This window comes from Giraffa tippelskirchi, chromosome 3 (assembly GCF_054371585.1).
Source record: "Giraffa tippelskirchi isolate mGirTip1 chromosome 3, T2T-mGirTip1v1.2.pri, whole genome shotgun sequence".
Lineage (NCBI taxonomy): Eukaryota > Metazoa > Chordata > Mammalia > Artiodactyla > Giraffidae > Giraffa > Giraffa tippelskirchi.
Window position 1 is genome coordinate 48,614,522 of NC_137277.1, and position 12,843 is coordinate 48,627,364.

At 46.6% G+C, this 12,843-nt stretch overlaps 1 pseudogene; it reads right to left on the minus strand.

Moving 5' to 3' along the window:
* Positions 1–7,504: 7,504 nt before the first annotated feature.
* On the minus strand, positions 7,505–8,774 carry LOC145540413 (C-C motif chemokine 3-like; annotated as a pseudogene).
* Between the last annotated feature and the right edge of the window lie 4,069 nt (positions 8,775–12,843).

Sequence of the window (12,843 nt, forward strand, 5' to 3'; positions counted from 1 at the left end):
AAGGAGATCAGTCCTGGTTGTTCATGGAAGGACTGATGTTGAATCTGAAACTCCAATACTTTCACCACCTCATGCGAAGAGTTGACTCATTGGAAAAGACCCTGATGCTGAGAAGGATTGGGGGCAGAAGGAGAAGGGGACAACAGACAATGAGATGGTTGGTTGGCATCACCGACTCAATGGACATGGGTTTGGGTAAACTCCGGGAGTTGGTGATGGACAGGGAGGCCTGGCATGCTGAGATTCATGAGTTCGCAGATAGTCATACATGACTGAGTGACTAAACTGAACCACACCCCACACAGAGAAAGCAAGAGCCCTCAGACGGCCTGAGCGGAGGATGTTGGCCTTGATCTCTTTTAACAAGCTTTTTGGGGTGATTCAAAAGTGCTGGCAGAGTCTCTTGTACCTAACATGTGTTCTTTTGGTCACGGTTATTACCATCACCGTGAAGCTTGTTATGAATTCATAATCTTGGGCCCCACTCCAGACCCGAATCACAGTCTGCAATTTAACAGGATCCTCGAATGATTCCTGTCATATTAAAGTTTGAGAACTACTGCCCTAATCTAGAAGGAATGAGTATGTTCCTTATGTTTATGGTGGAAATAGCCAGTAGAGTGGGGCTTTCAAGGATTAAGGAGATTTCCGCAGGCAGGAGTTGGGGAGGTCCTCACATTAGAGAACACATTTGCAGTATGAGGAGATCAGTCACCTGATTAGAGCTTCACTTGGGAAGAACAATCTCACATTCATGCATAGATTTGGCTGAAATTCAATACACAGCATGTGTTTTAGATGAGAGAGAGTTCCAAGAGTATTACAAGGGTTCAGGTATGTAACTAGGGTGGTACAGGTCAGTTTGGAAAGGCTGTAAGAGAAATTGTGAAAGAAAGATTTCACAAAGACTGGTCATTGATTACGTAAAAATGGGAGAAGCAGGTTTCCCAGATGGCGCAGTAGTGAAGAATCCACCCTCCAATGCAGGAGACATGGATTTGATCCCTGGGCTGGGAAGATCCACTGGAGGAGGAAATGGCAACCCACTCCAGTATTCTTGCCTGGAAAATCCTGTGGACAGAGGAACCTGATGGGCTATAGTCCATGGAGTCTCAAAGAGTGGGACACGACTTAGTGACTGAGCTCAAGGAAGGAGCAAGGCAACCAGAAAAATCATGTTTGGCTGTAAGCCTATACAGTTGTGGTGGTGGGGGCCGGGGGGGGTGGTGTTGGTAGAAAGACAAGAAAGCCAAAGGCACAGAAAAGGAAGAGCAAAGAGAGAAGCCATCAGAGAGAGTTTCAGACTGAAAAGATCCTGAACAATGTCAGTTCTGCAGAGATACCAAGGAGATTGACAACTGAGAAAAATAATTAGATTGTCAACCGAGAAGGTATTGGTGCCTTTGGAGAGTGGAGTGTGGGGTAGGGGTGGGGGGTTGGTAGCAGTGGTGACTGTAATGGTGGTGGTTGAAGATATTTTGGAAGGGTTCAGGGGTCAGGGGTTTGGAAGAAAGAGAAGACAGAAGAGGGTTCAGAAAAATGCTTTCTCATCAAAGCAGGAATTTATTTGTTTGTAGGTAGAAGCAAAAGAGTCGGACACGACTGAGCAACTTCACTTTCCCTTTTCCCTTTCCTGCACTGGAGAAGGAAATGGCAACCCACTCCAGTATTCTTGCCTGGAGAATCCTAGGGACGGCGGAGCCTGGTGGGCTGCCGTCTATGGGGTCACACAGAGTCGGACACGACTGAAGTGACTTAGCAGCAGTAGCAGGTAGAAGCAAATGGAGAGAAGAAGGTAGAGACTCTGGGAAAAGACCCAGAAGCTGATGGAGCAGAGTCAGAGGAGGAGGTGAGGGCAGTGCAGATGGAGAGGTTGGCCTTTGGAGAAAAGGAGAGAGGAGGTTGGCAGACACAGAGGCATGCTGGCATGGGGACTTGTGGGGAAAATTAAAGTGTGCCCCAGCGTCTCCTTATGTGGACTGTTCTCCATGTCTACCCATCCCCGCTCCATCCCCTCTTTAGACTGCACATGACAGTCCTAGATGTCCCACTTTCTGACTCTCTTGCTCTGAGAGGTGGGACGAGACTTACCGATTGCCTGGAGCCTAGTGTTGAGGGTGAGGAGGATGGCCAGGAGGAAGAGGCTGCCCAACTTCATGTTGCTAGTTGAGGACTGTGTGCTGATGATGGAGCAAGGCCCAGGCAGCTGAGATATATACCCTCCTGAACAGAGGGCTGGGCCAGAGTTCATGGCCACCGTCAACATTTATGTAACTTGAATCCTGGACTTTGCCAAGCAGTGAACTTTTCTGGGAAAAAACAAACCCGCAAACTTTGTGGTGTTGGGCAATGTTTGTTTTCCAAACCAGCTTTTGAGACAAGGGGAATATATCCCGTTAGTAATAAAAATATATATCAGATGAGAGAGAGAAAGTAAGAGAGGGAGAAAGGGAAAGACAATGAGAGAAGAGAAGATAGATAGATGATATATAAAAGAGGTAACTCAACAACCTCTGTGTGCAAAGTGCTTTCCTCTTTAAGCATCACAACTGAGATATGACAAGATTAAATAGCTTACTTGAGGTTGTTGTTCAGTCACTAAGCTGTGTCCGATTCTTTGTGACCCCATGGACTACGGCACACCAGGTTTCCCTGTCCTTCACTGTCTCCTGGAGAATGCTCAGATTCATGTCCATTGAGTCAGTGATGCCATCCGACCATCTCATCATCTGTCCCCCCAATCTCTTCCTGCCCTCAGTCTGTCCCAGCATCAGGGTCTTTTCCAATGAGTCTGCTTATTGTGTCAAGTGGCCAAAATATTGGAGCTTGAGCTTCAGCTTCAGCATCAGTCCTTCCAGTGAATAGTCAGGGTTGATTTCCTTTAGGATTGACTGGTTTAATCTCCTTGCAGTCCAAGGAACTCTCAAGAGTCTTCTCCAGCGTCACAATTCCAAAGCATGCGTTCTTTGGTACTGAGTCTTCTTTATGGTCCAGCTCTCACATCAGTGCATGACACTGGAAAAACCATAGTTATGATTAGATGAACCTTTGTTGGCAAAGTGATGTCTCTGCTTTTTAACATGCTATCTAGGCTGGTCATAGCTTTTCTTCCAAGGAGCTAGTATCTTTTAATTTAATGGCTTCATTCACCATCCACAGTGATTTTGGAGCCGAAGAAAATACAACCTGTCACTGTTTCCATTTTTTTCCCCATGTATTTGCCATGAAGTGATGGGACTGGTTGCCAACCAAACTCGACTGATTGAATGTTGAGTTTTAAGCCAGCTTTTCCACTCTCCTCTTTAACTCTCATCAAAAGGCTCTTTTGCTCCTCTTCACTTTCTGCCATTAGAGGGGTATCATCTGCATGGAACAACAGACTGGTTCCAAAAAGGTAAAGGAGTACGTCAAGGCTGTATATTGTCACCCTGCTTATTTAACTTATATGCAGAGTATATCATGAGAAACCCTGGGCTGGAGGAAGCAGAAGCTGGAATCAAGATTGCCGGGAGAAATATCAATAACCTCAGATATGCAGATGACACCACCCTTGTGGCAGAAAGTGAAGAGGAACTAAAGAGCCTCTTGATGAAAGTGAAAGAGGAGAGTGAAAAAGTTGGCTTAAAGCTCAACATTCAGAAAACTAAGATCATGGCATCTGGTCCCATCGCTTCACAGCAAATAGATGGGAAAACAGTAGAAACAGTGGCTGACTTTATTTTTCTGGGCTCCAAAATCACTGCAGATGGTGACCGCAGCCATGAAATTAGAAGGCACTTATTCCTTGGGAGGAAAGTTATGATCAAACTAGATAGCATATTAAAAAGCAGAGACATTACTTTGTCAACAAAGGTCCGTCTAGTCATTCTATGGTTTTTCCAGTAGTCATGTATGAATGTGAGAGTTGGACTAAAGAAAGCTGAGTGCTGAAGAATTGATGCTTTTGAACTGTGGTGTTAGAGAAGACTCTTGAGAGTCCCTTGGACTGCAAGGAGATCCAACCAGTCCATCCTAAAGGAGATCAGTCTTGGGTGTTCATTGGAAGGACTGATGTTGAAGCTGAAACTCCAATACTTTGGCCACCTGATGCGAAGAGCTGACTCATTGAAAAAGACCTTGATGGTGGGAAAGATTGAGGGCAGGAGGAGAAGGGGACGACAGAGGATGAGATGGTTGGATGGCATCACCGACTCGATGGACATGGGTTTGGGTGGACTTAGGGAGTTGGTAATGGACAGGGAGGCCTGGCGTGCTGCGGTTCATGGTATCTCGCACAGTCGGACATAACTGAGTGACTGAACTGAACTGCCTCCACTGTTTCCCCATCCTTTTGCCATGAAGTGATGAGACCAGACGTCATGATCTTAGTTTTCTGAATACTGAGCTTTAAGCCAAATTATTCACTCTCTTCTTTCACTTTCATCAGGAGGCTGTTTAGTTCTTCTTCACTTTCTGCCATAAGGGTGGTGTCATCTGCATATCTGAGGTTATTGATATTTCTCCCAGAAATCTTGATTCCAGCTTGTGCTTTCTCCAGCCCAGCGTTTCTCATGATGTACTCTGCAGATAAGTTAAACAAGCAGGGTGACAATATACAGCCTTGACGTACAGGAGTACCAGTCTCTTGCTCCATGTCCAGTTCTAACTGTTGCTTCCTGACCTGCATACAGGTTTCTCAAGAGGCAGGTCCAGTGTTCTAGTATTCCCATCTCTTTCAGAATTTTCCACAGTTTATTGTGATCTAAACAGCCAAAGTCTTTGGCATAGTCAATAAAGCAGAAATAGATATTTTTCTGGAACTCTCCTGCTTTTTCGATGATCCAACAGATGTTGGCAATTTGATCTCTGGTTCCTCTGCCTTTTCTAAAACCAGCTTGACCCTCTGGAAGTTCACGGTGAAGAATGATTACTCCTTGCATAAATCAGCAAAGCCCTCTAAGAAAGAGATTAGCTCACCTTGACACTGGCTCCTCCGATAGCAGAGAAGGAAGAAAATACAGTTTGCTTAAGAGAAACCCTTTCTGCTGCTGGTTGAGAATCAGTCATCTGGAAAAGCAGAATTCTCCCCTCCAAGCTAATGTTAGTACAAGCAGAAATGACGGGATGGGAGACTAGAAAGGACAAAAAGTGGAATCCATAAACAGCCTGGTTCATCCTGTTCTTAGACCCCTCCTTTAAGAAATTCATCCTGGGAACAAAATGAACCCTCACATTTCTGTGAGGAGGTGAGCTAGTGGGATGCTTTGGTAGGCAGGGAGCTGATCAGGGTAACCTCCTTGCCTGTGGCATCGTTTCATCAGCAGAGGGCAGTGTGGAGCCCGGAGCCGGTTACTTGGGGAGAGGGGTGTGGTGGAGAAAGGAGCGCCCAGAGCTCCCAGCACTGTGCTATGAGAGAGGAGTCCTAAAACCCCGTTCTGAAAGTAACAGTAGCTGACAGATTTTCTGCTAATTAACCAACCAACGACCCTGACAAGAAAAACAGATCAGAAGGCTTGAAAAACTGGAAGAGAACGGTATCACCTCTGAAACCCCAAGACCAGCCCAAAACAGCTAATATTACACCCCAACGTCGCTTCTCAAACTAGGTGTGCGGTAACATTTTAAAATTACTGATGCCCAGATTTCACCTAGATCTCATTAGAGCCTTAACTTTGGAGGCGAGCTCCTGGCAATGAAATTTTCGAAAATCTCTCCCAAGTGATTCTGAGGCTTCCCCTGTGACACACTCGGCAGTAAAGAATCTGCCTGCCAATGGAGACGAGGGTTCCATCGCTGGGTTGGGAAGACCCCCTGGAGAAGGGCATGGCAACTCACTCCAGTATTCTTGCCTGGTGAATCCCATAGACAGAGGAGCCTGGCAGGCTACAGTCCACGGGGTCGCAAAGAGTCAGTCACAACTTAACAACTAAACAACCACGACCAAGTGATTCTAATGTGAATTCAATGTTGAAAAGTACTTGCATTCAAGCCAATCCTTAGGTACCCAACTTCAACAGGAAACAGGCAGTCTTAATGAGAGGCGTGCACCCCAAGTAGGGTCACCGGGTAGAATACAGTAATCCTAGTTAAAATTGAACTTGAGATACCCAACAAATAATTTTTGTGTAAGTATGTCCCAACAAGTGGAGAAGGCAATGGCACCCCACTCCAGTACTCTTGCCTGGAGAATCCCAGGGATGGGGGAGCCTGGTGGGCTGCCGTCTAGGGGGTCGCACAGAGTCGGACACGACTGACGCAACTTAGCAGTAGCAGCAGCAGTCCCAACAATTGCATGGGACATCCTTATGCTACAAAATTCTTCATCCCATATTTTTTAATTTAACTCTGGCCACTCTAGCCCCCAAGCCTCAGCTCAGATATAGGCTTGAAGAATATTCCCCCAAAAAGCAGAGTGCGGAACAATGGAGAAGGTGAGCAAGGCCCTCCATCACCTGGCGGGTAGGGTATTCTTGTTAGACTGCAGGCAGGGTTGGCTTACCTGTCACCAAGGTAAGCACTTAGCACAGCACTACTGTAAGCACTGATCATGAAACCTAGCACTCGATGAGCCCTCAACAAGTGTGAGCCATTATTTTGAGGAAATCATATACAAAAATGCAATTGTGTGCACAAATACACACCACCTGGGTTTCATTTAAGTAGGTAAATTATGTTTTGGTTATAAAATAACATGCCAGGACTTCCCTGGCGGTTAAGTGGTGAAGAATCCACCTTCCAATACAGGGAACACAGGTTCAATCCCTGGTCGGGGAACTAAGATCCCACATGCTATGGAACAAACAAGTCCTTGTGCTGTAACTACTGAGCCCACACACTGCAACTAAGACCCCACACAACCAAAAATAAACAAAGAAATATTTTTAAAAAATAAAAACAAACTTAAAAAATTAATGTGCCACTTTCAACTTTCCTGGACAGTATCTCCAGGGGAATGTCTGGTGTTCTTGTTCTAGGATGTTTTTCTGTTTTTGTGGTCGGCCCCTTTTCATATTTCCCTATTCTCCCCCCTTCACCCCGTATTAGTCTCTACCCATGATTCTGGCTGCTAGAAAAGCAAAATCAAGACAGTCACCACAAGGAAAAAGGCTGGTTTACATTTTATAGAAGAGCCTTCAAGATTTTGAATCACGGTCCTGGGCAAAACCACTCAACCAGCATTTGTTGTTTGGCATGTATGATACGACTGCTGCCAGGAGAGCACCAGTCACACTGATTGATCCACGTACTGAGAGTGAGGACAGTTACAGAGGAAGGGCGAGGGATGGGTGGGGAAGAGGGTGACGGGGGGGGGGGGTCAGAGCAGATATTCATGACATCACACACTCCCACGGTGGAAATAAATGACAAAAGTTAAATTGGAGACATTAAAGCGAAGGAGGGCCCCGGTGAGCGGCTGGGGATGGGGTGTGACCCACAGAGGAGGTGCCTTTTGGAGTCCCAGATCATTGCCCTGCTTCCCCGACAGTCCATAGAGGGATCATCTTCCCTGCATCTCCCAGGCCACTCAGGGAATCAGCTCCAGGTCGATGATGTATTCCTGGACCCAGGCCTCACTGGGGTCAGCACAGACTTGCTGGCCTCTTTTGGTCTGGAAGCTGTGGAGAGAAGCAGAAGGGTTACACACTGGGGAGTGCAGAGTGGGGTGGGGGATCCTGGGCCCCCAGGGACCCCTCCCTCCTTCTGCCTTGGACACCTCAGGGGCTGTCCACATGCTCATATCATGTCCCCTTCACCCTGGGGTTCACAGGCCTTCCTGGGTCTCCTACGGGGGTCCCCTTGGAAAGCCAGCACTGTTGTTTGGCAAATGAGAGAGAGGACAACTTCCTGCTGTCACCCCTTCCCTCTCCTCCCTCTGCCCAGGGGCAGACCTCCCAGGACCCCCTGCAGGCGCCAAAACAGGTGAGAAAACACGGCAAGGGCCCCCCTGGTGTCCTGAGCTCCCAGGAGGTGCCTCAGGCCAGACCCCCAGGCTCCTTCCCCAGGGCGGGCAGGAAGGCTGGGCCTTACATGATGCCGGGCTTGGAGCACTGGCTGCTGGTCTCATAATAGTAGTCCACAAATTTCTGTGGGATCAGCCGGTGGATGAAGGAGAAGCAGCAGGCGGTCAGGGTGTTGACACCAGCTGTAAGAGACAGGACAGACCGTGCTAAGTCCTTGTTGAAGGGAAAAGGCAGCCAGCTGCCCCTTGAGGGTCAGGCAAACCTGCAGGAAACAGCGCTGGGTGGGGAGATGGGGGCATTTCTTCTTTCCCTTGACATTTTTGTGTCTCTCTTGTGGCATTTCACATGCTTTGTCTGTCTCGGTTTGCTGTTTCCACATCTCTCTGTGGAGAAATAGTTTTCCAACTAAACTTTTTTTTTCTCTTGCTCTCACTGGGGAGTCTCCACTGGCTTCTTGAGAAGAGCAAATGCCCCACCAGTGGGAGGCCACTGGACACAGATTCCAGCTTTTGTCAGAATCCCACCTGGGCCTCATTTTCCCAGGAATCCATAAAATGGGCCTCCCCACCACTGTCTTCAGAACCAGAGACTAGAACTGCTAAAATCCCCACTGGGAAGGAACATTCTGCTTAGGAAATAGTGTCTGAAGTCTCTCTGAAGGTCTCTAGTTAAGGGCTCAGGTGAAAGGCTTCGGCACTGTGGCCCAAGCACCGGCCAGAGAGTGGGCCGTGGGCCTAAAGGAAGGGAAGACGGACTCACGGGTGGCCGAGTAGGTGTGGGAAGAGAGGGCCGGCTGAGCAGCAGCAAAGCCAGGGCAGCCCCAGGGACCTCCATGACGCCGGGCGGGTGAGAGAGTCAGGTGGGCCTAGTGGAGCTGGACCCGGAGACTTGAAGCTGCAGCCTCCTGCTGGGGTCTGAGCCGTGTCCTCTCTTTATAGCAGCCTTGGGACATTAGAGGACGGAAACTTGTGGAGACCGAGGCGGGGGGTGTATTTTTTATCACAGCGTTGGTATCGTGCTGTGAGTGGCAGAAGCCAGGAAAGCTTTGGGTCACCGCAAAGGCTCAGCGTGTTCGCAGGAATGGTCGTGTTGCTTACTTGATGGGGAAATGGTTTCCCCAGTGAGAGGAGGTGAGAGGCTGGTGTGACCCTGTGACAAAGTTATGTGGTGCTTTCTCACAAGAGCAGGTCTGTACACCAAGCATCTCCCCACAGAACTGAACCTTCTGGGACCCACTCCCCAGCTGTCCCGACAACGCAGCTCTGACCTAGACGATAATAGCACAGAGTCTTGAGAAGGCCCTCCCAAACTAAAACCACACCCTGGGTGGGGACAGCAGAACTGGGGAATTCTCGGCTGCAGAAGGGGCCAGAGTGAGGCTGGTCTTTCAGCCTTTGGCTCATTCCTCAAAGAGTCTACCTTAAGCTTTTGATTGTGAGGCATCCATTTCAAAGATATCCATCTTGAATAAGCACATCACTCGATACAGACCTAACTAGAGAACGGCCAGGCTGCCCTACCCATGAAGTTCCCCTTTTAGAAAGTTCTGGATGACCTAGATTACTGACCATTTGAGTGGCTTCACTTTTCCCTTTCACACTTTCTCTCTTACCTTTTAAATTCACCAATAAAGAGTGAACCTGCAAAGCCCTGGGCACCCCACCCTCACCCCAGCAAAGGCAGAGCCCCAGGTCTGAGCTCTCTCTCTCACTAAGACCTTGATGTGCAGCCGCAGCCGAGCTGTGTACCCTCTGGGACTCTGAGTAACAAACCTTGTCTTTCAAAGTCCCCTGATGGTTGCTGAGGTTCGTCTTACAGTTATAATAAGAACCTTAATGGACAGTCCAGCCTCAACACTGGCTCCAGTGGGGAAATATCTGTGGGGCCCCCACAAAAAGTACAGTCCAGGTAAGTGCCTGCAAGCATCACCATCAACAGGCTGATGGACACAAAATAGCTAGTCCCTGGTTTGGAGAAGGGAATGGCAAACCACTTCAGCATTCTTGCCTTGAGAACCCCATGAACAGTATGAGAAGGCAAAAAGAAAGGACACTAAAAGGTGAACCCCCCAGGTCGGTAGGTGGCCAAAGTGCTGGAGAAGAGCAGAGAAATAACTCCAGAAGGAATCAAGAGGCTGAGCCAAAGTGGAAACGACGCCCAATTGTGGATGTGTCTGGTGGTGAACGTCTGATGCCGTAGAGAACAATACTGCATAGGAACCTGGAATGTTAGGTCCATGAATCAAGGTAAATTAGAAGTGGGCAAACAGGAGGTGCCAAGAGTGAACATCGACATTTTAGGTATCAGTGAACTAAAATAGATGGGAATGGGCGAATTTAATTCAGATGACCATTAGTACATCTACCACTGTGAGCAAGAATCCCTTAGAAGAAATGGAGTATGCATTTCAACAAAAAAATGGAGTAGCCACAGTCAACAAAAGAGTCCAAAAGGCACTACTTGCATTTCAAAAATGACAGAGTGATCTCAGTTCATTTCCAAGGAAAACCACTCAATATCACAGGAATCCAAGTCTATGCCCCAAACACTGATGCTGAAGAAGCTGAAGTTGAACACTTCTGTGAAGACCTACAAGACCTTCTAGCTGGGCTAAGTGGGAGCTAATATGATGACCCTTAAACTGTTGCTGCCCTTTAAACAGAAAAGCTCTCTGCCAGAGATCTATCTTATGGACATAAGCACAAAGATGAGGTCATCTGTATAACAGTGTTTGTCACAGCTTATTTATAACAATTAAAAGATGACTTACAACTAAATATGATAACAAATTCACCTCTTGTAGTAATAATTTGCCCTTAGAAACTGTGGAAGTAAATAAATTTCAAAGGAAGTCCTTGCTATTAAAGAATCCTAGAACACTTCCTGTTTGCTTATTGTAAAGTCAAGGCATTTCCAGGGTTTGTCTAGCACCTCAGTGACATCATCAACAACTCTTCTTAAAATATCTCCCCTTCCCTTAACAGTTTGTTGGCTTTTCTTCTTTGGGCTGTCACCTCATGGTGGGGAAATAGCTGCTGCTACTCAGGCATCACATCTTCTCAAAAAATCTCATCCACTGCATAAGAGGGAGTCTCACAGGAGTGGAGAGAAAGCAGTGTTGCTAGTGTTTTAAATTCCAATTGGGTTTTTTAAAAATCATAATTTGTAATGTTGACTGTAGAATACTCTCAAAAGTAGTTAAAGCTGATTTTAAATATATATAAAATACAGAAAAGAATAAAGAACTGTTTCACTTCTGAAAGCTGGGTAGGCAGCATGGCAAATGCAAGTAAGGATGTGGAGCAGGGGGGTTTCGTCTACATTCTTCCTGTCTTATTGTGGCATAAATGAACTCAGGCACAATCTGAATAAAATGTCTTTCCCTAAAGGTAGGAAAAATTCTATTATCCAAATCTAATGACTATTAATTTGGTTTATTTCTTTCATGTGCATTTTCCCCTAGGCTTATGATAGTTCCATTTACTTACTTGCTTTTTACCTCTTTTTACAATGGATGTGGGAAATGGAAGGGACGTAATTGTAGCCATGATACGAATGCAAATTTTTATTTTTCTTTACTGTTAAGAGTACAAGACTTTTCCAAATCATTCCAGTAGTTTTAAGAGCTGCCTAATTTCCTCATCCATCAGCCTAGTGTATTCATATTGTCATGCACTACTGTAGCACATTTGGACTGTTTTCAATTTTAATTACTATAAATATGCTTCACCAAATATCTATATGCATAAAACTTTTTCAACAAATGGGGTTTTTTTCCCCATAGGATATCTTCCTAGCTGTAGACTTTGGGGACAAAAAATAAGGACATTTAGGGCTCCTGATATGTAGAGACACACCATGTCTAACGTATATTCCTTTATATACCCAACTGTTAAGCAAGATTTTAATGGCATATTGTAGGGACTGGTGAATGTTTGATGAATGAAACAGTGATTTAAAAGCCGACTTTATCTATTGTGTCAAGTCTGTCATGTCCCAGACTTCCCCAATTCCATTCTGTCCATCTGAGTCTGGATCAAACACAGCTCAGGCTACAGAAGAGTCTACGGCATCAGTAGATATGTCACAGTCAAAACACCTGTGAAGAACATTAGAAATGTCTGCTGTGATAAAGGCAAAAGGGAATGGTATGATGCATAAAGCTCTGTTCGTGGTTGAAGACCAGTTAAGCTTGGTCCCTTAGTGACAGCAACTCCTGGCTCCCCTCAGCTCCTTTCTTGTGAATCATTTCCTCAGAAGCTGTCTGAGAAACATGATGTCATGGTCCTTTTCACCCAGGATGCGGTTTCCAGTGGGGCTTGTGTGCTCGGGGTGCTGTGGCATCACCCGTAGGTGTCACCCTCTGTGATCAGAGCAGTTGCAGCAGAGCATCATATCTGCTCTGTAGGAGGAACTATTCATCTGTAGAGCTTCCCATGTCCTTACGGCTGACACTAACATCATCTCGCCAAAACCTTTCCAGCCAATCAGCCCCAACGAATGAGCAATTGGGCTCTTCTTGGATGCTCTGAAGCTCTGTGTGACCCCAGGGACCCCAACATGTGCAACTCATAACAAGACACCATGCAGCAACTTCCCCTCTGGTCATGCCCAGCCTCCAGCTTCTCATGCTCTAGAGTTGCCTATAAAGGGACAAGGATACAGGATGGACTCCTGAAGCATGGAGGTAGCAGCACTTACCTGGTCCTGTCTTGGCTTCGCTCTGTACCTGCCCTTCGTCGATGAGTTCCCCACACTGCCCTGGTCAACCATCTCCTCACTACATCCCTCAGCTCACGAGTCTTGTCTGTATCACAAGACTCTCATCCTTCCTTTCTTTTAGAATTCTTTCTCAATGCTCTGGATGGATGTCTAAACCACATCACTTAAACTCTATGGTTGA